General features: G+C 37.9%; 1 long non-coding RNA gene across 1 annotated transcript in view; it reads right to left on the bottom strand.

Annotated features, from left to right (window-relative positions):
* Nucleotides 1–20,496, bottom strand: part of LOC140255327 (uncharacterized) — a 39,096-nt gene extending 18,600 nt beyond the window's left edge. Inside the window, exons 1-2 of the long non-coding RNA XR_011904451.1 lie at nucleotides 20,390–20,496; nucleotides 14,766–14,817 (exon numbers count right to left, since the gene is read on the bottom strand). This is a non-coding gene — a long non-coding RNA (uncharacterized lncRNA). The remainder of the gene's footprint in view (nucleotides 1–14,765; nucleotides 14,818–20,389) is intronic.
* Between the last annotated feature and the right edge of the window lie 2,349 nt (nucleotides 20,497–22,845).

Consider the following 22,845-nt stretch of genomic DNA (forward strand, 5'->3'; position numbering starts at 1 on the left):
GGGAGTTTTACTTTACGATCTTCAAGTTTAGATTGAGGATGAAATTCTACATGGAACTCAGGAGATGAGAATAATGTGACTGAAGAAAGATGCATTGTTTGCCAGATCAGTGATTTTCAAGCAGCTCTGAACAAGTGCCTACAGCCTGTCCGCTGGCACAAATAGTTGTCTTTACTTGAGTGGAAATCATTTGATTGCCTGAAATAACAATATAAACCAGATAAAAATCTTTCAGTGAATAACTTCGATTTGGACATTCTTCCTTTCATGAGATCAAGACGCAGAGATCATTACAGCTCAACTTGGCATTTGGAAAACTACCATGAAAGATTATAGGCAGCAGCTCAGATGTCAGATTGGAAGAACTGTAGCTGGCCCAAAAGTACAAAGTGATAATGAAGAAAGGAACAGCAATGCCAAATGGGAACTGGTAGTCCAACAAGAGAAAACAGCATTTCCGAAATGACACTGTGTCAGGCCATAATCCTGACTAGATCTGACTTTACTCCGGAAAATAATTAAGATTATTGCATTCTTCTAGTTGATTAAAATGGGGCTAGAAAGCTGAAGCTGCTGACAAGGTTGTAGAAAAAAAGAACTCGTCAAAACCTCACACACTGTGGAATGCTCTCATCTGTGTGGCCAAGTATGTAACATTAGGAATTAATAAATGAATGCCTCAATAAAAAGATTATTGCCTTATTTCTGTTCTGAGGCAGTGCATATAACCCTTAGCTACACTATCTTTAAAACAACAATTAAATAATGCTTCTAGAACCTCTGAAAATAATTTTTTAAATCTCTTCTCCAAAGCAGGAAATTGAAGTAATGAGATTAAAATATTTTTCTGAGACTACATTCAAGCCATCTGCAAATAGAATTAGATCTCAAGATCCTTGAGACCAACCTTCTGTCTGCTCAAAATTATGAACTCTTTATATAAAAAGCTTGGGGAATTTTTTTCTTAAAATAACTTCTTTAAAATAAGAATAATAATGAAAAATAAACAAATAAATAACATTCCTTTGACTAAATCTACATATTAGAATGCAAGTAAGAACAAGCAGTAAAAACAATCAATACAGCTTATTGCTTAGGAAGGGATTATATGTTGACCAAAAAAAAATTCCGATTACATGGTTGCACACACTGTGGACCTGAGAGATGCCTAATGGAAATGAAAGTGTACAGGCAGGTGCACAGATTATGCTGCATAGCATCAAACCCAGCATTTGGTTTCAATAATACAGGCTGTGACTCCGTGGCACCCTTACACAGGACAAGGATGTTTTTTACCTTCCAATTTCTTCTTGATTTTTGTTCTGATTCACTGTAATCCAGAAATTAATATTAGTTGTGGAAGAAAAAAAAAAAGAGGAAGGGAGAGATGCTTATCAGGGTCTTCTAAGGCTTAATTAATATTTGCAAAGCTCTTTGAGCTGCTCTGATGAAAGAAGCTACAGAGGACAAACTGTTACTGTTTTACTATTATTAATAATTAGGTTTTCACTGAATTCATTGTGTCAGTATACAAGTCATTGAACACATATGTTTAATCAGCTTTTGTATTGTGCTCTACAAGGGCTCTTTACAAGCTTCACTATAGTGATTGAGAATATGGGGTAAGTAAAACAAAGATAAACAAATCTATTTACAAGCTATAGGCATAAGTTTAAAACCAGCACTTCATCTACTGATCAGGAAAAGAAAAAAATGTTGCCATAGTAATGATTACATGCTATTGTACTGAATACTTCCTTAGCTACAGATGAAACTGTCCCTTCAAACACTGAGCTTCTGTATGATTGACCATAGTTTACAAACAATAATGTTTCTTTTGGTATTTACTTATTTACTACATTTTCTAGTCTCCAGATTCGTCACAAAACTCTCCCACAGTGAGGCATGATTAGATGCTGCTTGTTGAGTGGTCCAGCAGCACGGTTTCAAACCCTGATCAACACTGTCAGAAGCTGCACCACTGGCACAGGGGGTGGCATCCCTTCCCATCTCACCATGTAACTGTGATCTGCTTATAAGCCTTCAGCAAAGTGGATATCTACCTATTTCAGTAAGGAGATCTATGGAAACAATATATATATATATGTATTTTTTTTACTGCTAACCTCCATTAATAAAATGTATTTGTGAGAAAAACTCAGAGCTAGAATTCCTCTCCAACTCAGCTAATTTTGACTTGTCATTGTAATGCTATGGTTACCTGTTAAAAATAAGATATGTGGACACTCGAACACTTCCCCAAACTCTCTCTCTATTCTTTAAAAAGATAAATATGAATTAAAATATTCATTTACATAATTCTATCCAATCATTTCCCTTTCTCTTTGGAACTAAAATTCTAATTTCATTCAAAATTCATAGAATTTTTTTTTAATCTTGTTCCTGTTTAAAATATTTGCTTTAACTTACAAAAATTGATGTTAATACAATTATTTAGAACTGCAGGGGGACATCCAAGTGTTTTTTGACAAATCTATTACTGTCTTGTACTGCTTCAGATGTTACAATATTGATTGTCAGCCTGTGTGGTTCAACAGAGTTCCAGTGAATCTCCATCTCCCCCCACCTAAGAATCAGATTTGCAAATTTTTCAACTGTGTGTGATTTACGAACAAGAGAAAGCTTTTACCTACTGTGCACATGGAATTGCCAAACACTGAGTTCCCATTTAGAGAAACCCTTATTATACATTTTGGAAACTGTGCAGTGATTTTTTTCCTCAGTCAAGGATACTGAAGAACACAGATTCTAAAGAAGAAAAGCGTATGTTTTCAAGGGTCACCACAGCAGCCTCTCATCTGCCAATCATTCACTTCTATCAGTCCCTACTCTTGCAGTCATACCTTTGTTCAAGACAGTTACCCTGTTAGACACTAAGCTCGCCTCCATTGCACAGATTTGTTTACGGCTCTTGTTTCTCTTCCCCTCAATTTATGCTAGAAACAAACTGCATTGTTTCTCTCTCTGCAAGGACATCACTTAGCTTTCACTCAGCCTTTAACAAGGTTATACTCCCATTAAGAATGAGTATGTTTTGCTACCAACAGATTTGACCTCTGGAACAGATCCATTTTTTAATTTAATGCTGTTTTAAAAAAGGAAAGGTGAGCTAGAACTGTTATTATGGAAATTAGACTAGCATTTGGAAGAAAAAGACAAGCTCTTCATGACAAACAAAGAGATGTGTAATAACACATCCCAATTGTCAGCCAAGCGCTTTGATTTTTTTTTTTTAAACGGTCATTTTATTTATAAATTGTGGATTATAATGAGAAATAGTAATTGAGCAGGCTACACATTTTCACTAAGAGCTGGCAAGAGAAATGGCAGCATGGGTACTGGAAGCCACCATGTGAAATTAAATAAGCACTGTGCAAAATATATAATCTTTTATGCTTTGGAGATTTGTATAAAACTTGGAAACTAAGGGATATCTGTAACTGCAGGCTGAACATGTGTGTCTTGACTAGTCAGAGTTCACAGAGTTCATGCTAAGTCCTGCAGAAATATTAGCTGATGTCCTGCAGTTAACTGCTTTCTTTAGAAAAATATGACAGCTGACATGCGGTGCCTTTCAGTGGGCTGGATAGCTCAAACAGAGATATGCCGACACAGAGCGACTGCATTCAAGGACTTACTTCTCTGCATTGCACTGTGGACATGTTTAAGGCTGTTATGTACTTCGTTCAGATTGATTTCATAACTCACTTTGTCTTCCTTGATTTTCAAAGAAAACCCATTAGGACCAATCTCATTTGCTTTCTTCCACTGACTACCAAAGGTACTAAATCATTTTCTAAAATACTTGTAAGTTCTCTTACATAACATGCTTTATGACTGTAATAATTTCAAGATTTAGTTTTTTAATCTTTGACACAACATCTCAATGAACTCACTTTGTTGGAAACATTTTTACATTGATATGTTTTCTTGTACCAAAGAAGTACCATAAAAGGTACCTGATTGTACAGGAAACAACAAATCCAACTACATAATTCAAGACTGCATATATGTCTAGAGACACACCCTACTAAAACATTTCCATCCTCTAATGAAGGATGAGAGCAAACATACATCTCGATTAACCACTTGATCGCGTCTTTATGAGTCTTACTTCTTGTGAAGACCCAGACCAGTATTTCTATCTACCAAAACCTGGACAAACAAGAACATTAAGACTGCTAACACTTTTAGCCCTTGCAGGTGGCTGATGCAGCCCTCAAAGATCCCTATTAAAAGGAAACTGAAATAATGTATTTAGAACAAAGATTTTTTTCTCACCATCTGGCTCCTGTCCAAACAATGTTCCTTTTCTTCAGCCCTCTTCTCAAACCCTGTAGCTGTTCTTAGCAACACTAATGATATCATCTGGCCTTTCCCTCAATTCTCACTCTCCAAGGATACATTCATATTTGGAATTGAATACACTACTGAACTCGATCTGATATTTAATTCTGAAATATTAGTCTTAACAGAAACAAATCTGCCCCAGTTGGCCCAAAATGGATGATATCTTATTTTTGTGGCTTATGAAAAGTACCAAAACCTGTGCTGAAAACACACAGCCAGGTGTCTGCTACTCTAACTCGGGTAATATAATAGTGTACTTCGTGTCCTTGCTTTGTCAGAGATATTTAAGAGCATGCCTAATGTTATGCAAGGGCAACAATTACTGTGGTAGATTTACCCCATGTTTAGTTGTTTTTCTGAAATCATTACGTGGGTCAAAAGCTTAGAGATTGATACTCCCAACAGTAAAAGTGGATAAGTTGCCTGCGTAGTTTGTACTGCCTCGGACACTGACCAACAAACAATGGCAAGGGAAAATTGTAATAGCAAGGCAAAGCTAGAGGTTACTTTCCTAGAATGTTTCCCTGGTTTCAAAATTTGCATCTCAGAGACTGCCTCAGGCTAAAGTGCTTTCAAGAACTAGATAGCTTCCCTCTCTATTGTGGAAAATGCATTTTGTGTGCTGTTGCTGTTTGCTATATTACCATTCAAATTACTATAAGTTTTGAGGGGTTTGTTGTTGTTGTAATACATAGATATCTATGTATGTTGATGTCTTACCCACTGTTATTTTTGCAGTTTCTCACAAAATACTCAGCTGGTTCAAACATAAACATTTCATTCTCCCCCACTCCCCACACTGAAACATATTTGAGCTTAGCAATAAAATCAAGCCTTTATATCATTCTCACACTGGAGCACTTGGCATTTCTAACTCACTTTCATTTCAGGGTGAGTTTTCTTAATTATTTGTATTACAACAAATACTGTCTGGCTTGGCCAAACAGGATTTTTTTCCTCACTGTCTTTGTTGAATTCAAGTAGTTACAACTCATATTTGGTTCCCCTCCTCTTTCTTCTAATACCTCTAATGGGCTTTTTATCTAACTGAATAACAGCTCTCCTATTATTCTGTAGAAAAAATAACTTAATGGCAATTATCATATTCTCTAAACTAGATCTTACACTGACAGATTTACCTGTATTTCATCAGGTCTCTAAACACATTACTCTTTTAAAGATGCTAAGCTTGTCATTTCACAGGCCATTTACCTTTACAGTTATGGACATTTTAGGACTACCGAAGTATTAAAGGAACAAATTCTTAAGCTTTATACTCTGTAAGTCTAAAGATAAAGAAATAAGCAGGATAAACGTGTCTATACGTCTCTCTTTCTGTATGCTATATGAAGCATGTATTGCAGTGTGAAGTATAAAGATTTTATTGGCACAAACTTAGAACAACCTCATTAATTCTGAGTGGTAAAGCCCAAAGGTGAGTTACATCTACCGCACTATGAAGGTCTACACAGTGCCAATAAAAAGTATAAAAGGAAAGTTTTGCAGAACATGATACATTTGATTGATGCTGTTTCCTTGATAATCTTCCCCCCCTCCTGGAAGCTGACACGTGAGAAGTCACAAAAGCAATACATTTCATACAAGTGCAGACGGACAGATATTTCTCTACATTGCAGTTTGACCTCTTTACTTTTATAAATAATATTTTTATGCATTAATGAAATGTTAACATCTTACTAAACAACAGGCTAGTATATTTTACATCAAGACTAGCAAAATTTCACAGTAGTGTTTGCAAAGCAGATGTATGAACCTTGCTTAATTCTGCCCATATATTGTGCACCAAGGAAAACTCAAGACACATAGCAACAATGCAGACACCTCTATGTCTACAGCTTAGTAGATATATCAGAGCTTCTAGCTGAGACAACACGAGCCATGGCAGCAGAAAAGAAAATCACATCCTAGAGTGACTTTCATTACATGCTCTTTTTCTTGTCACAACACAAGTTGCTCCAAACAAGAAACTTGAAAGCTAACTTTGAAATTCCTACAAAAGTGGAGGGCATCACCAGGTTTGCTGTCACTCCGGGATGTCTAGATAGTAAAGAAAGCCAGAAGTTTACAATTGGCCTAAACCAGAACTATTTCTCTAACGCATAATCTCTCCCATAACAACTCTGTGACACTGATCTACGTTTTTGTCTTCAGAAAAATGCATCATATAGGAAATTATACTAACTGTGAAAACATCACAGAAGCTACGTGACACATGGTTGCAAGCCTTTCTGGTAAGAATCACAGTGCACCTGCATTGCACTTTCTACATAGGGAAGTAAAAAAAAAAAAAACCAACAACTGTAAGTTCATAGTAAGGTCAGCAATTTTAAAGCCTTCAAACTGGCATGGGTCAAACTATCTCACCATTTGCTTTGTCATCCATTATGCTTTCTGAAAGTGGTTATCATCTAAAGTACTACAGTGCACATTCCCCTGAGAGGCATTCTTTGGAGCAGAGGGCAGGTTGCCCTCCATCAAAGCCCATAGCTCTCAAATATACTACTATTGCAGAACACAATGAGCCAGAGCTTTCACTCAAATCCCAGAGTGAAATTCATTTTTTTTAAACAGAAATTTGTCCATTAAATCAAAAACGTGATAGCCCAGAAAAGTTTGCCTGTAGAAGCAAATGAAACGAATCCTATTTGAAGAAGCAGTTCAAGGTTGTTGTTTTTTTTTAACTAGAGAAAGAACGAGAGAATTATATCTCCTTCTTACATCACTGTCAACACAGCTATACCTTACAACATATATAACATGAGAAATACAATATTAGAAAGCACTTTTCAGTGTAACTATCTTTCAGTTGCTCTCATTACACTACGCTTTAAATATCTGAGAACACTCCCTCCAAACATCATTTTGAAAATAGTTTTTGAAAAATAACTCATCCAGTTCAAAGAAAGCAGCGTTTTTAAGGTATAAAAAACAAATATACCATGAGAAGGTTTAACAACTTCATGATTTGGAAAAGGACCTTGCAAAGTTCATTGGCAGCTTGATTTTTAGGAGGCTGCATTACAGGTAGGATGCCCTGTTTTACCCACAAGACCTCACTGCTCTGCAAGATTTTCAGTTATTATCTACACCCTGTCTTAAAAAGGGATGACTAAAACCCTGAACATTTAATCTGTACTGAGCAAACTTTCTCCTCTGACAAACTTTCCTAACTATAATTTATTTATCTTTATGCTTAGCACAAAGTTACAATCCTGGTAAGCAGCTGCTGAATAATAATATAGGAGAAACATGGCTTTTAAATCTCTTACAGAGAGAACCTTACGTGAATAAGAAATGTAACTTAGATTATATTCGTAGTTGAGCTTGTTAAAAACAGATCAGAGGCTTTTCCTGATTCAGAAAAGACCAAGTAATGAAAATATATACTGACACTTTTCACTTTCCTAGCAATACAATTTACCTCTCCAAATGCTTCAAGCCATTCTCATTATTAACAAACTAGCATCATGTTACTGCAGATGTACGGGTACTGCACGATTTTATTTTTTGTTTCAGCTACAGCTGATACTAAACCACTGTGCATTTAAAAAGGGGAGAATACTGAAATTGATGCTGAATCTGAATTTCCCCACATTTAAAAATTACAGATCAGCTACTAGTTCAGTATAAAAAAATACCTACTCACTGTAACTATCAAATTAAGTCCTCATTAATTATATCACCTTCCTTTTATTTTTTAGCTGAAAGAAAGATTACACGCAGTGGCACAAAACACAGTTCTACTGCACACAGCAAGATGGAATTTATGGGCATGTCTGAGTGTTACAAATATTTCCGCAGCCTCTTAGTCTGGGTCATCTAGCCCAGGGAAAGATTTGTGTGGTGGCAAGGGCCACCATCTAGCATATCCTAAGCCATCATCTCCCTGAAAGGTGAAGAAAAGGAGTAATAACCTACTGTAATTCCTGGATTGTTCAGGCACAGTGGGGAAAGAGAGGATTCTGTTCTCCATAAACATCTTATTTACTGTCCTGGAAAACAGGCTTTCCCCTTACAACTTGATTTAAAAGAGTATCAGGAGATTTTAAAGAGAAAGAGCTGCAAAGAACTCAACGCTGTTACAGGCTTTATTGTGAGCCATATTGTAGTGCTACAACTCAATAATAGTTTGAGAGACTATTCTGGTTTGAAGCATAAATTCTCCATAGCGGTCTCCTGTTCAGCCGTTATGGATCAGTGCTTCATGGTCAGGATCATGAAGTCAGACATTCAACAAACAGTTATTATAAAAGTATTAGCCTTCCTAGGTCCCAGAAAGAAAAGGAAATAAAAACTAAACTATAAATTATTTTTCTGGCTTAGTATATCACAGACGGGATTTTGGTTTTACTGAGTTCTAGCTCAGCAAGGTATTTCATATTTAATCTAGTTAAATCTTGTCATTACTTGTCATTTTTACACTGCTTATGTAAAAGCTGCATCAGGCATTTGCTAGTAAAGATATATGCAAGACATGCTATTTGGTTTTTAAACACAAGAGCAGCGTTTTACCCCTTCAAAAGTTATACACAGACTATAGCATTGACTATAACTGAGGGAATTATGGTCTCAAAATGGAAAAAGTTTGATGATATTTCTCTCACTGTCATGTTCAAAATACCACCAAAGGAAAAAGAGTTCTTATTACAGGAGACCCTGTTTTGGGTTGCAAAGCTGACATGCTAGGTGAGGGGTGCCTTTCCAGTGGATGGGAAGCTCAGTCTCTGCTCCATCATGGCTCAAAGCCAGTCCCTTGCTGACATGCTTCTTGGCTCACACTGAGGCCAGCTGAGATTGCCCCACAGTGCTTTACAATAAAGTTACTCTGCACTCATTTCTCAAAACCACTAGTATCAGAGAAATGTATGGTGAATAGGAGGGCTGTTTGCTGTTTTGGGGCTAACATTTCCATACTACACAAGAGCCATATTTTCTTAACTTCCCAGCAATACCAAAAATTTTGCAGAAACTGCAAGACCACCAACATATCTAAGCTAGTTTTATACTAGCTAGTTCAGGTATCAATAGCAGTGTATCCATGACAACATACAATTCAGTAGGGATAAATTTATCCTGTACTACGTAATATCACACTGAAAGAATCCAGGTTTTTTTAGCAGTCTCTGTACCCACACAAGATTGCACTCCAGCACAGGTTACCACTGTGCAGAAAATCTCCTTAGCACATTTTAACAGTCCACGCTTCAAGAGTTGCCACAATAAATAGCATCAGTAGAAAAGCAAGAGCTACTTAACTAACTGCACAGCAATTAAAAGCCTGAATACTTCAAAGATCAGGTCAACATTTTTAACAAAGCCAGCAGTGGTAACAGCATCTGAATTCTGTGTAAGTACAAGTAGCAGCTACAGTGCTTCTTCACTGGTGTGGATCTCAACAACTGCAGTTCTTCCTGCCTTTGTATGTTGGGGTGCTCGGTTTGGTGCCAGCATGTTCATGTTTAATGCTGAGGGAATAAAACTCAGATTTATGTCAAGCTACAAAATTTGGCTGGGGATGGACCCCATTATCTCTGAGACAAAAGCCGCCCTGGTTATACTAGTCACCTTCCTGTGTGCATCTGGTGAGCATCACAATAAGATGCACTGTTTTGCTTCTCTAGAGCACACACTTTGAAAAGGTTCCCACCAGTCTCCCAACAGCACTTGGCAGAGTCACCTTGAAAGTCATTGAGATACACTCGATAAACACATTTTTTCCCTTTTAATGGCTTCCTTTGATAGGAACCCTTAGGGAATAATTCTTTCCTTCCTCCCAGGAGGATTCATCTATTTAACACACTACTATAATTTCCACTACTTAGTTCTTTTTTCATTAAATTTTAAAGGGGGTGGGATTATTTTCATTTGAAAGCTGAAATAAAATCCTAGCTGAACTACAGCAGGATCTCAATTCAGTGCTAGAAAAATTAACGAGAAGTTAATAAATTCCCCAAACAAGCCCAACTCCAACCACCAGCCACAGTTTCATTGTCTGCTGCGTGTCACCTCCTCCACATGCTGTCCTGACATCAGAGATGCTCAGTGGCCATTAGAACAGCATTTAAAATAAAATGCTCACTTTACCAGCTGTGAATAACAGTCTCTGTCCAGTATCTCTCCTAATCCACCTCAATTGACTCTCAATTCTCCAGTAGGATCAAGGATAGTATAAAGCCAGCTGTACAGATAACACTGTTGTAGCCAGCATGAATTCCCACAAGTCTTAAAGCTAAACTTCCATTTAACAGTTTAACAGCAAAAATCTAGGATTACAAGGATAGAGCTAATAAGCAGCTCCAAAGCACTGTCTGGAAAAGAACCAATGAAAGATTAGAAGTGAGCTCAGTGATTAAATAGAAATATATGTAATAAAACGAACACAGTTAACTATTGAACTTGTGGCAGATAGGCAGAGCAGCTCCTTTTGGAACAAAATACAGTTTTTTCCCATTTGTCATCTATACTCTCCTTCAAGGAAAAAGTAAAAACAAAACATACAACCTTACCACCTGATAATTCCCACCTACATGGTGTTTTGAAACCAAGCCCTCCAGGTATCTACTCCATTGGGGAATGACCATGAAACAGACCATGAAACACTTAAAAGGTTTTGTTTGTACCAATGTAAGAATAAAAACAAGTACAGTATTGGTATGGATGTCCTTGATTTTGTCACCCATTCATCTCAACCTTTTCCAAACAAGTATCAGAAGATCAGTTTCCACATTGAGCAAGAGTAACTTTGATGCTGTACAAACTTAATATCAGCTCTTTGCTAATAATTGGGCACCTCCCTGGTCATTCAGTACCCTCTCCTTTCCTCCATTCAGCAAGTGTTTGAAATGTTGAAATTCAGTACGCATCTTCCAAGTTCTACTTTGCTACCAAAACCAAAAGATCATCCTTTTCATATTCCTTGAATATTAGTTCCAGATAATAATCTACCATCTCTGACATCAAAAGAGCCAACATTTAATTCAAGTAAGAAATATTACCTTCAAAAATAAATTACTTTTCAAGCAGAAAAGGATGATGTTTCTCACGTTTGTTTTAATAATCCAATTAAGTGCACCTTCTATAAATATAGATAAACATAATACCTTCCAGGCTACTGTACCTTCGTAAGCAACAATCTTAAAATACAACAGGTGTTCTAGCATCAAGAAACACCTCAGAACGTGTGATATTTACAGCTGTTTCTGTACTTCAAATCTTGACTTTTTGCACCTCCTAGGTATAATGCACTTTGTGTGACTTTTCACATGATGTGAAGGTGACTGACTGCTCAACACCTGGCACGCAGCACTGGACATAATCCCTTATCAGATTATGGAACTGACACGTGGATTAATTATCCTAGGATGACAGCAATCGAGCCAGTGAAACAGCAGGTTTCAGCTTTAGTTTTACTCTCAGCTACAGTTCAGCCAAAGAAAAAAATAGCTAAGTGCTAAGAACTATGGGTCCCAGTACTAAAATCCCCCAACAGCCTATCTTAGTGCCAAAATACATTTACAAACTGGACTGATTATTGTCTCCAATACAGTATGATAATCACTTGGATTCAAAGTCCATATAAATCTATACCTCGTTAGTAATAATGACTCACTGTACTGGTAAGGACTGTCTATGCAAAGCACTCTACATTTTAAGAAGAGAAAAAAAGAAAATACAAATATCATGGAGTGTTTGTGGATGGATAAAAATCCTCAAGTGAATCAGATCCTGCTATGCCTGATAATGACACTGATGGCATCACATAGTGATTCTTTATAAACATTTCGATTATTTTTAATGATGAATAAGGTATGAATTCTGTGCATATAAGTAGTGCAAACCCCATTGACTGCAGATGTATGTACCAGAGCTGCACTTCTGGTATGAAGGATATACCCAGAATTCAGTTCTAAATGCTTGTAATTATTTTAGTGTGTGTTTTTCTGATAGCCTATCACTCTAAACCAAGAGCAGATTGCTGTCAAGTGACATCCCTGAAAATCAGCACGCATTTTGTATTTGGCAGTCAAGGCCAGAGGCAGATTGATGAATACTGTAGAACTCTGTTATAAAAGAGCTTGATTCATATCAGAAAGAGCATATTTGATGGGAATGTTGTGTTTATGTCACACTAACAAGTATGCAGATTGAGTAAATAGTGTTAGCATCTTCATCATTTAGTCTTAATCATTCCAATAAACAAGGCCATTTTGTGGTTGCCAGAAATCTTTGTTGAGTATTTCAAATGAGTATATAAACATTTACACATTCAGCCAGTGCTTTCTCCTTTGTAAGAGGAAATTCAATTTACTCCCATTTTCTGTCATGAACTTGACCAAGGTCACTAAAAAGGGCCACTACGGAAATCCTGACAAAGAGCTCCGTTTCACTGTACTTAAGTCATGACAACATTTTGCCCTCAAAAACTGAGTAGAACAATATAAAATAACTTTACAGGATTTTCCCTGCATGAGGTGACCAGTATCATTAAAGAAGTTTCAGTAACATAGGAGCTCATTTTTCTTTGAAAATACAGGAAGGGCTTGATGCCTAACTGTATTAGGTTCATTTGAATATGAAAATAGCTTTCTTATTTAGCTATGTATCTACTTTGAAACAAAAGGTAGAGAATTTGCAGTACTTCTCTGGAATTCCAGAAAAAATTATATCTAGCAATTAACTCCCATAATTTTTGAAATCTCTGCTTACACCTAGTGTAAATATAAATAGTGATGCATAGAAATACTGAAAGTTAATGTAAAGAAATAACTTCTGTCAGAAGCAAAGTAACAGAGAGAAACCCTCTTAAGGTTTGGAATTTCATTTCATGAAGTCTGAGGACCTACTTTCTAGAAATTCATTTTAAGTGTTGTGTCTATAGGTTGATGATAGCAAGATGAAAATCTGAAAAGCCTATCTAAATTGAGATACTTGCAATAGTTAAAATGGTCCTACTAACCAATTAGTAATGAAAAAACTAAAGGTAAAATGCAAAGAGTGGGAAATAGGACAGCAGAGGAATTGTAAGACAGAAGAAATGTTAATGTTGGAATATGGAGTTTAAAAAGGGGTTGATATAAACAAATTTTAAAGAAAGGAATGAAGAGATGATGCCGACAACAGCAAAGTTCAACTCTCCAGTAGGATTGTAACTTCTCTGCAGGAACACTTCTCTCTGCCTCAGTTTTCTGGTGGATAGCCAAAAGAGGTAGCTGAGCTCTCCAGTAGATGACTCAGAGGGGATTAAGTTTGTGTTTTGTCAACCACATAAGATTTGGGTAATTGATTACATCAGATCAGGATTTGAAACAAGCCCTGTAGAGCTGGCACTAGTTTTGAGGGCAACTGCAAACTGAAAGGTGTTTCTAGACCCTGCTGTACCCCAGCTCAATATATCATTTATCTGGAAAGTTGACAGGTCAGAACATTTGCTTGGCCAAAATAATATTCCAAATTTCTCATGAAACGAATGGTTCTTACCTTGGACAGCTTACTTGGTTTGGATTGCAGAAAGTTCCTTTTGTCTCTCTTGGTGAAGCTTACCAATCCTAACAGTCCTATTAGAGCATCAACTGTTGCCATTTCAAGGACTGCATTTAACCACCAGACTAATGGCTTTGTTAACTGCCTATCTGCTCAAGAGCCTACCAGTTGGCAGACCTACAGGCAGCACATAACACAGCTCACACATGACATCATCCAATAAAATGTAACTACTCATGCGTTGAACTCTGAATAGAAAGAGAGCATCAAAATGCTCCAGAAAAGCTGAAATCTATCTAAATGACTTTTTCAAGGTAAAAAATAAATATGTGTGCTAGCCTTGAGTGACAAGTTTCTAGATCATGCTAGAAAAAATGACATAAAAATACATATGTACTACCAAAATATTAATTGTTACAACAAAGAATCTACAAGACCAATAATTCTGAAAACAAGTTAATTATATGCTGAGTCCTTCAAATTGCAGTGGGTGATGGCAAGTAGTAATTACACAAATTATTTTAAGTATATGTCTGCTAAAGGCACACCAGCTGACTGCCCTGTGGCACGCAGAGCAAAATATTCCACAGGGCTAATGGATAGTTTCTCAGGAAATGAATGAAGAGCACAACATAAGGGAGCTATTCTCCATTCCACCTTTGTTTTCTGTTTAATTACAGAGTTTTTCTCTCTACTGTGTTTTTCATATCCTACGTTCTTTAATAAAAATGGTAACAAAAAGTAGAATTATTTCTAGGAAATAAGTACAGTCAAATGGAGAAAATAAGGACTGAAGCAATATTTTGAAAGTCTGGGCCAATATTTTGTCACATATAAGATCAGAGAGAAGAAATAAAACAGTTTTCCTAAACATACAAAGTAGTAAAACTTACCCTGTTTTAAGCAGTTCGTAGCAGTCTCAGAAACCAGGAAACTTTGGAACATCTGTAAAGAATTGCAAAAGGTAACACATATCAAAACCAACATCATTGTAAAATATACGATGATAGGAAGAGCCAAAAAGGTATAATAGCTGTATGATAATATAATCGTATATGTGACAGCCTAAAACATTAATGGAATATTGCCTATTTAGAAATGTCCTAAAGGACATGCTGAGAGAATGAATGCACTGTTCATAATGAGATATTTCAAAGATGATTCCTGGCAAAAGCAGATTTAATGTGGCCCAAAGCAATAAAATTAACAGGAATAATGGAAATGGAAGCGGGTGGAAAAAAAAAAATACTGTATCTGCTTTTACAAATAGTCAAACCCACTTAAACCAAATGGGAAGCCAGGTGAAAGGGTCTAAAGAGGTCATTTCCTTTAACTTCATGTGTTATAATGATGCCATGATTTAAAATATCTCAAGATCAGAAGCTTAGCAAAAAAAATAATAATAACAAAAAATCAAAAGCAACCACAAAAACCCGAGAGCCTCCTAAAGGACAGAGGAAAGGAGAACAATTGCCTTGTGGTTAAGGAAGACCAATATTATCTACATTGTATTAAAAAAAATGAAGAAAATGGAAGTTTATATCACAGTAAGCAAAGAGACAGCAAAACATTACACAGGTACGTCTGCTTCTTTTATCAGTTAATGAACAGATCATCTAGAAAAAGCCAAAACTATATTAAAACTCTCTACTTTTCTTCCCTACTTACAGTAATTCAGAGTTAAAGACAAAACACTGGTGCAAGAATAATGGCAGTTGAATTAACTTGTAATTAATATGAACTAGTAGTGATCTTAGTTATATTACTCAGTTAAGATCTAGCAGTTGACAAGTCATTTTGGAATATTCATCACTACACACTTGTCCTTTAAAGTGCAGAGGAAAAGGAAACACAGCATAGCATCTGTTGGTTTCACTGAGGTTTCTGCTAGACTGGGCTAATGCATCTCCTGCAAATAATGACCAGTACATAAGAATCCATGGCTGTCATGGGGATTTCATCTAAGAGACAGGGCTCTCTGCATGGAACTTCCCTGCTTCTTCTATATGACTTCTTAAGTTAATTTTGACTTCCTGGTATCTCAGATCTCTTAAAGGAGACAGAGGGATTTCTCAGCACTTGATGTAACAAGAGGAAATGAAAATACAGTAACCAACAACCAATTTTATTATAGGGTCTTTGTTACAACAGTCTCCAGAAAGCAGAAGCCAGTCCATATGGAACAGGGTATTCTGCGAACTACTGATATTAGAAAAGCCAGATCACGAAGGAATCAAAACATAATGAGAAACTATAGTTTAATCTGTATAGCTTGGTCTTAGTCTTTAGGAATGAATGAAGGCTTACAGCCTAGCCACTTGCAGCTCACATGGGCAGCTATCCAGGTGCACAGATGGAAGTTTGATTATGAAGCACTAATCTTAAATTCTTATGTTTTATGTAGATAAATAAGTCTTTTTTCCAAGTTAGTCTCTCATCACTCACATGATTCTTATGCAATACAATTTATAGATTTCGTATTCACACCAAGTAGACCAAAAGCTTTGTAACTGCTCTTCTTATACTGACTCCATAAAAACAACAATGCACAGTAAGAATTCACTCTTTAGATATGATGACCTTGCCCCAGGCACTCAGAAGAGCACCTTATAGTCTATTCAGCAGCCAACAGTCTTCCCTGAAGTCTCTGCTATTGATCTTAAATCTGCAGAAAGTAAGCTCTTCATCAATTCCATCTCATGGTTCCTAATGCTTTCCTAGTGAGACTGATGCCTTCTGAATGTTTAGACTGGGACATATTGGGAAGAAAAAGTAATCAGTATTTCAGACAAATCAGCCAAAACCCTGTTTTGATAACACTTCTTAAATAGTTTCATTTATTCTTTTATTCTTTCTATCTATCATGCACAGACATGTGGGATAAGCAATTACAAAAGATCCTTTACAAAATTGCATTATGTTGTTATGACTTGTGCCATTTGTAACCCAAGGCATTTATCTCCACAAAGTCAAATCAAATCAAATATGTGATGTTTGGATAACAAAAAGATCTAGTCACACATATATTTGACATATAAACTGCTAGACAAAATTTTCAGTGTCAAGTGTAACATATTCCTTGCTTGCCTTTAAATATATATATTTACATAAAGATAGATTTATTTATATATATGTGTGTGTGTGTGTGTATATATATATATATATATATAAAGCCCTGAAAAATCAATTGTGAAAAATATGACAGTAGTAAACTAAAGTTACAGAGTAACTTCATAACATTCAACATCAATACTGAACAACCTTTCTTTTTTCTTTTTTTGAGAACAGGGAAATAATGAATATCATGTTCTAATCCTTGTAAACTGTGCAAATAATCCACTGAACTATGAAATTATACTTAACTTGACACGTGACAATACAACATAAGAGATGTTTAAATATCACAGAATCATCAACGCTGGAAAAGAACTCTGAGATGATCCAGTCCAACTGTCCACCTATCACCAATACTTCCTGCTAAACCATGTCTCTCACTACAATAAGTGTTTCTTGAATACCTCCATGGTCAGTGACTCAACCACTTCCCTGGGCAGTCTATTCCAGTGCTCTGATTTCAGAGAAGAAATGTTTCCTACTATCTGAATCTCTCACAGTGCAACTGGAGACGATTCCTTCTAGTCCTGTTGCTAGTTACATGGGATATGGGAGAAAAGGCTGAAACCCACCTCACTAAAACCTCCCTTTACAGAGTTGTAGAGTGCAATAAGGTTATCCTGAGCCACCCATTCTCCAGATTAAACAATCCCAGCTCCCTCAACCACTCCTTATAAGGCTTCTGCTCCAGACCCCTCACCAGTTTTGTGTGTTCCAAGAAAGGCAACACCACGGCCTCCATGTCTTTCTGAGGGGCCCAAAACTGACCACCATCCTCGAGGAGCAGCCTCACCCATGCCGAGAACAAAGGGATGCTCACTTCCATTTCCTCTACACAGGCTTCCAGACAGTCTGCCCGAAGCCTGCAGCACTGTCTGGGGTTGATATCACGGGGTTCCCCCTTCATACAAGTCCGTGACAGGGGGGCACCGGCCCCGGAGAAAGAAAAAAAGGAGAGACAAAGAAGCGAAGGAGAAAAAAAAAAAGGAAGGGGTTTGCCGCGACCCGGCCAGCGGCGGCCACGTGCTCCGGGAGAGGGGGAAGGGCAGAGAGTGAGCAGATCGTTTTAGCAAAGAGAAAACACAATGGCAACGATCTGAGGAGGAACGGGAATTTACTAAACGTAACCAAATCAAACAGAACAAGAGAGAGAAGAGTACCCAAAGTAGGAGGCAAAACCACGACAGTGCGAGGGAAGCACGTGCTTTTCTCCGCGGCGAGCTGAGACGGCCAGAGGCAGAGAGCGGCTGGGGTCCGGTCCGGAGTCCCACCCCGCTTCCTCTACGCGCCAAGTCCTCCAGGGATGCCGCCCCTCCCCTCCGGGAACCCAAAATGCCGGTAACACAGAACCAGGACATTAACTCATTCACTGCCACTGTTCTGCATGATATTCTGATGTGGAATGCCAACAACAGAAATCACAAAACTACAACGGTTGGTGTGATCAAAGTGCAGGACCCGGCACTCGGGGCACAAGGACAGTACAAGTAGTGGTTGAAACTGCTTGCAAATAGAACAGTTATCAATGCCAGACCCAAAGCCGGCCAATGAGATCTTTCCAAACAGCACACCCTCCCTCTCCTTCCTACCACTCATACTGCAATCATGTTAAAGACCTGCTGTTTTTTGTTTGGTTTTTTTTTGGTTTGGGTTTGTTTTTTGAAGTGGTGGGTCTCTCACTACACAAGATCCCTTAGAAATCTGCCTGCAATTTAGTGGTGAGATGGGAGAGAACTATGTTAAATGTTGAGTTTCAAAGACAAAATAGATGACTTTTGTCTTCATCACCAACACCACTCATTAAATAAACAGTAGTAACCAGTGGCAGTTGAGTAACGAGTAACCTAAGCAAATACCACCACAAGTTTGTTATCTTTCTATTTCCATCCTCTTTGGATGGAAAATTTTGGGACTCCTACAGAAGGCACCTTTCAGATCTGGACCTCAAATCTAAAATTAAATCTAATCTTAAACAAACAAACAAGCAAGCAAAAAACATCACCAACAGCCACCAGATAGAGGCATTTGGGAGTTAAAACTAAGTTTTCCAAAGTCTTTAATATTGCTTCTTATTTGATTTATGCCATCTTTAAGTCTTTACATGAGCTACAGTTTCCTAAAGTCCGCTTCAATGAAAAGTCACTAAAAACCGGTCAGGTAACAAAAATTGCTTGGTTTCTTGAATGCAAGGTAAATGGGAAAATTCACATGTAATCTTAAATACTCATCCAAATCCAATAAGTTATAAAAATAGAAAAGCTGATAAGAAACGAAACTGGCACTGGCCAGCTAAAGGAAGCCAAGATTCAATACTGACATTCACTACTACTGAAAAGGATAGTAAAAGCAGCCTTTTCAAACTTTAAGTCTGAAAGTTTTCCATTATACAGCCTATGGATTAAAGAAGATGCTCCACAATATTCTCAGAAGAACTCAGCATGTACGAAAGCAGTAAAATAAGTAGTAAGATTTGTAAAATAACTTTGTGCCTAGAGACCAAGTATATCTTGAAATTTGACCTTCCATTTATATAGCAGAACTACGGGTCACTGCTTCTGAAAATTTGTTCCTATTCATTTTGCTGAACACGTGAAACTTTGAATTTGAGATAGTTTGTCCTTCCTCCTTTTTATTTTATTTTCTAAACTTACATTGGCATCAGTGCCAAAAATCCTCTAACATGACTATACATCTAATTTCCTATCTCATTAAAAATATTTTCAAATATTATGACCTCTCTTCCTTTTTCTATGCTTGTACACGTGTTTGAAAGCTAGCGATAGCTGTAAGAGGCTCGCATCTTACACACAAAAGCATAATACTTTACGCATAAGTAGCAATAGCGAGCACCTGGCTGGTGTTCAGTTATGGCTAAGCACAAGTGACAGAGTGCAAGTGGTGCACATAACCAAAATGGATGGGAAAATATACTGGAAGTGCCATCAGAAATTGCTAGAGATGACAGATTACAGGATGAGAAGCCGACAAAATTTACAGCTGGTGCCATGGGGATGGCAGAATTTCAGTGGTGATTTAGGGTGCGTTGTGTGAAATGGCTGCATTTCACAGGTAACTGAAAGAGAGCTCTGTACGCTTTGGGGAACAAAATGTTACAAGGCGAAGAGCACTTGAATAACCATATAACACTATATGAGATCAAGGTTGGGTTGGTTATTTGGTATCAGAAGCACAAATCTTGAGTAATATAGCAAACAGACTATGGGGTAAGAAGTAATACGGTATGTTGTTTTTTGGGGGGGAGACCAGGGCAAAGAAAGGGAGAAAGTAGAAATGCAAAAAACGTGCCAAGAAACAGAAAAAACAGTAACAGGAATGCCAATGACATATTCAGTGATGTCCACTGAATCAGGATAATAATCTCACGCCCTTGTTTTGATTTTACCTTGTGGTCAGATCTGCTTCCATGGTCAGAAGGATCGGGAAGGCAGGTACTTTGTGCTGGGGAACATCTGAGACAGAGCAGCTGAACGTTCAAGTACCATGATGACAGCACCCATTCCAGGCCTGACAGCACCAGGGTGTTTCTGTTATACCCAGTTCACTGGACTTCTCCAAAGAGAATGAATGTTTTTTTTCCAAAAAGATGAAATACCTGTAAAGAGAAGGGGGAAAAAAGAGTACTGTTGAAATGTGTCATCTGTGCAATTCATATTTTCATTAGGCAAAAAAAATTCTCTAAAGAGCAGTAATTATGTTATGTGAAGGAAAACACATCATAGGAAATACTCCTCAGCCAGTGAACTTAGTCTAAAGGTGAGGTGATGAACAGAGATATAACACCCAAAGCGTCCCACAGGATACAACACTGGCATTTCCCATATTTCTTTCTTTTTTCTAACAGATGGGGGAAAGGGGAGACTAGAGAGGGCCGTGGTGTGTATATGCAAGGAGAGTGGAACAAAGTACCTAAACCCATCACAAGAAACAAATCCCACTGATGCAATGATCACTGAACCAGACAGAAGCTTCAAGCAATAATGCAGTAGCCAGTGGTATTTGTTACCTCCTTGTGACTACAAGCAGTTTTTGGTGAAGGATTTGAGATAATGAACCATCCAACACACTGCCCGTATTACGTGGTGCAGCTGCACAGCACAGCAGGGAGGGCTGGCCTGGGCTGCCTGCTAGACACTCTGTCACTCCCCACAAGTTAGTGGGAGGAGTAAATAAGGCAAAAAAGCTTGTGCAAAATACAGATATCGCATCACAACTATGATCAGGAGTAAAACAACTTGGGGAAAATTAATTTACTTCCAAGTAGCACAGATTTAGATGGTGAGATACAAAGAGAAAAATTAAAGCAACACCTCCCCGCCTCCTTTCCCAGACTGAACTTGCCTCCTTCATTCTCATCTCTTCTACATTCCTCCGCCTCCCCAGTGCAGGTAGTCAGTGTGTAACAGTCACTGTGTAACAGTTTCTTTCCTCTAGCACAGCCTTCCCTGGGCTGCAGTTTCTTCCCGGAGAACCAGCTGCTGAGTGGGCTCTCCACAGCCTATGGGGAAATCTCTGCTGCTCTGACCTGATGAACACAGGGCTGCTTCTCACTCTTTTTACCTCATGCCTGACCAGCATTTTTTACTTTTTTTCTTAAATACACTTTCACAGAAGTGCCACCAGCTCAGCTGCTGGGCTAAGCTGTGTGCCCTGCAGGGGCAGCTGCAGAACTGGCTGGAACCGGCCAGAACCAGCCAGAACCTACCAGAACCTTCTGTGCTCTCACAATGACTGCCCCCCTCAGCACCTGCTGCAAGCACCTGAAGCCCTGCCCACTGTAGCCACAGCTATTTTCCCTTATGCACACTGAGCCATAAATGTATTTACATAGAAAACAGGTTGGTTTTATGGTACATGCAGACATCCCCTGTCATGTGACAGCAGGACTGGTCTATCTGTTCCAATACATGAAAGAATCAGGAGCGAGACATTGCCACAGGGTTAAGTGAAGCTCCATTAGCATAAAAACTCTTTACCTCATAAACTGCCACACGTTAAACCATTTGCTCTTGAACTGCTCGGTAGTTACCACCCTTAAGATGAAGGATTTCTGATTTTGTTTCTAAGTAATGAAGTACTGACTGCTGCCATCATCCTGTCAGTTTCTTTACATGACCGGGACTGCCCTCCTTGACACTGTTCAATTAACCTTTCATCAAAGTATGCAATCAGAGCACACACACGGCAATACACATTATAAATGGCTCTCATGTATGCTCACTCAGCTGTTGTAGAAGTAATAGGCAGACCTCCTGTACTAAGGGCTAATAGAAGGACTTTGGATTTTATTATTTTCTCTGTGCTTAAAACCATCTTTGTAATAACATTCATTATGCCCTCTCAGCTCCAGCAATTCCTCTTCAATCAAAACAAGTGACCGTAAGGAAAGCATATTGGTGTTTCATGCAACAGACAGTGGACACCTTTGTTGCTATTGCTTCAAAGAAAACCCTGAAAATGATCCTTCAGTGAACACAAGAAATACTTACATTACCCTCTCATACCATATAATGAATGCTTACTAACCACTTCAATCACAGAGCACGCAGCCAAACAGAAAATCAGCTTACACATTGATTTCTAAATATTAATGAAACTAGACTTACCCTCTGTGAGGATAAACACTCTACATTTTACATTATAAAAAAGATTTGAACCTACTAAAGATTGTGGCATTCAGTATCTTTATAACTCATTCAGTGTGAAAGATTCTGTTCAAGCTATGTCTTCCACTCATACCAGTTACCAAAACCCTTTTTATTTGTCAGAGTTCGAAGAGGAATGGAGAGACAGCCCCGGTTGGCTTCAAGGACATTTGAAGGACCATCTTCCTTACACCAT

The sequence above is a fragment of the Excalfactoria chinensis genome, chromosome 8, assembly GCF_039878825.1.
Source record: "Excalfactoria chinensis isolate bCotChi1 chromosome 8, bCotChi1.hap2, whole genome shotgun sequence".
Taxonomy (NCBI): domain Eukaryota; kingdom Metazoa; phylum Chordata; class Aves; order Galliformes; family Phasianidae; genus Excalfactoria; species Excalfactoria chinensis.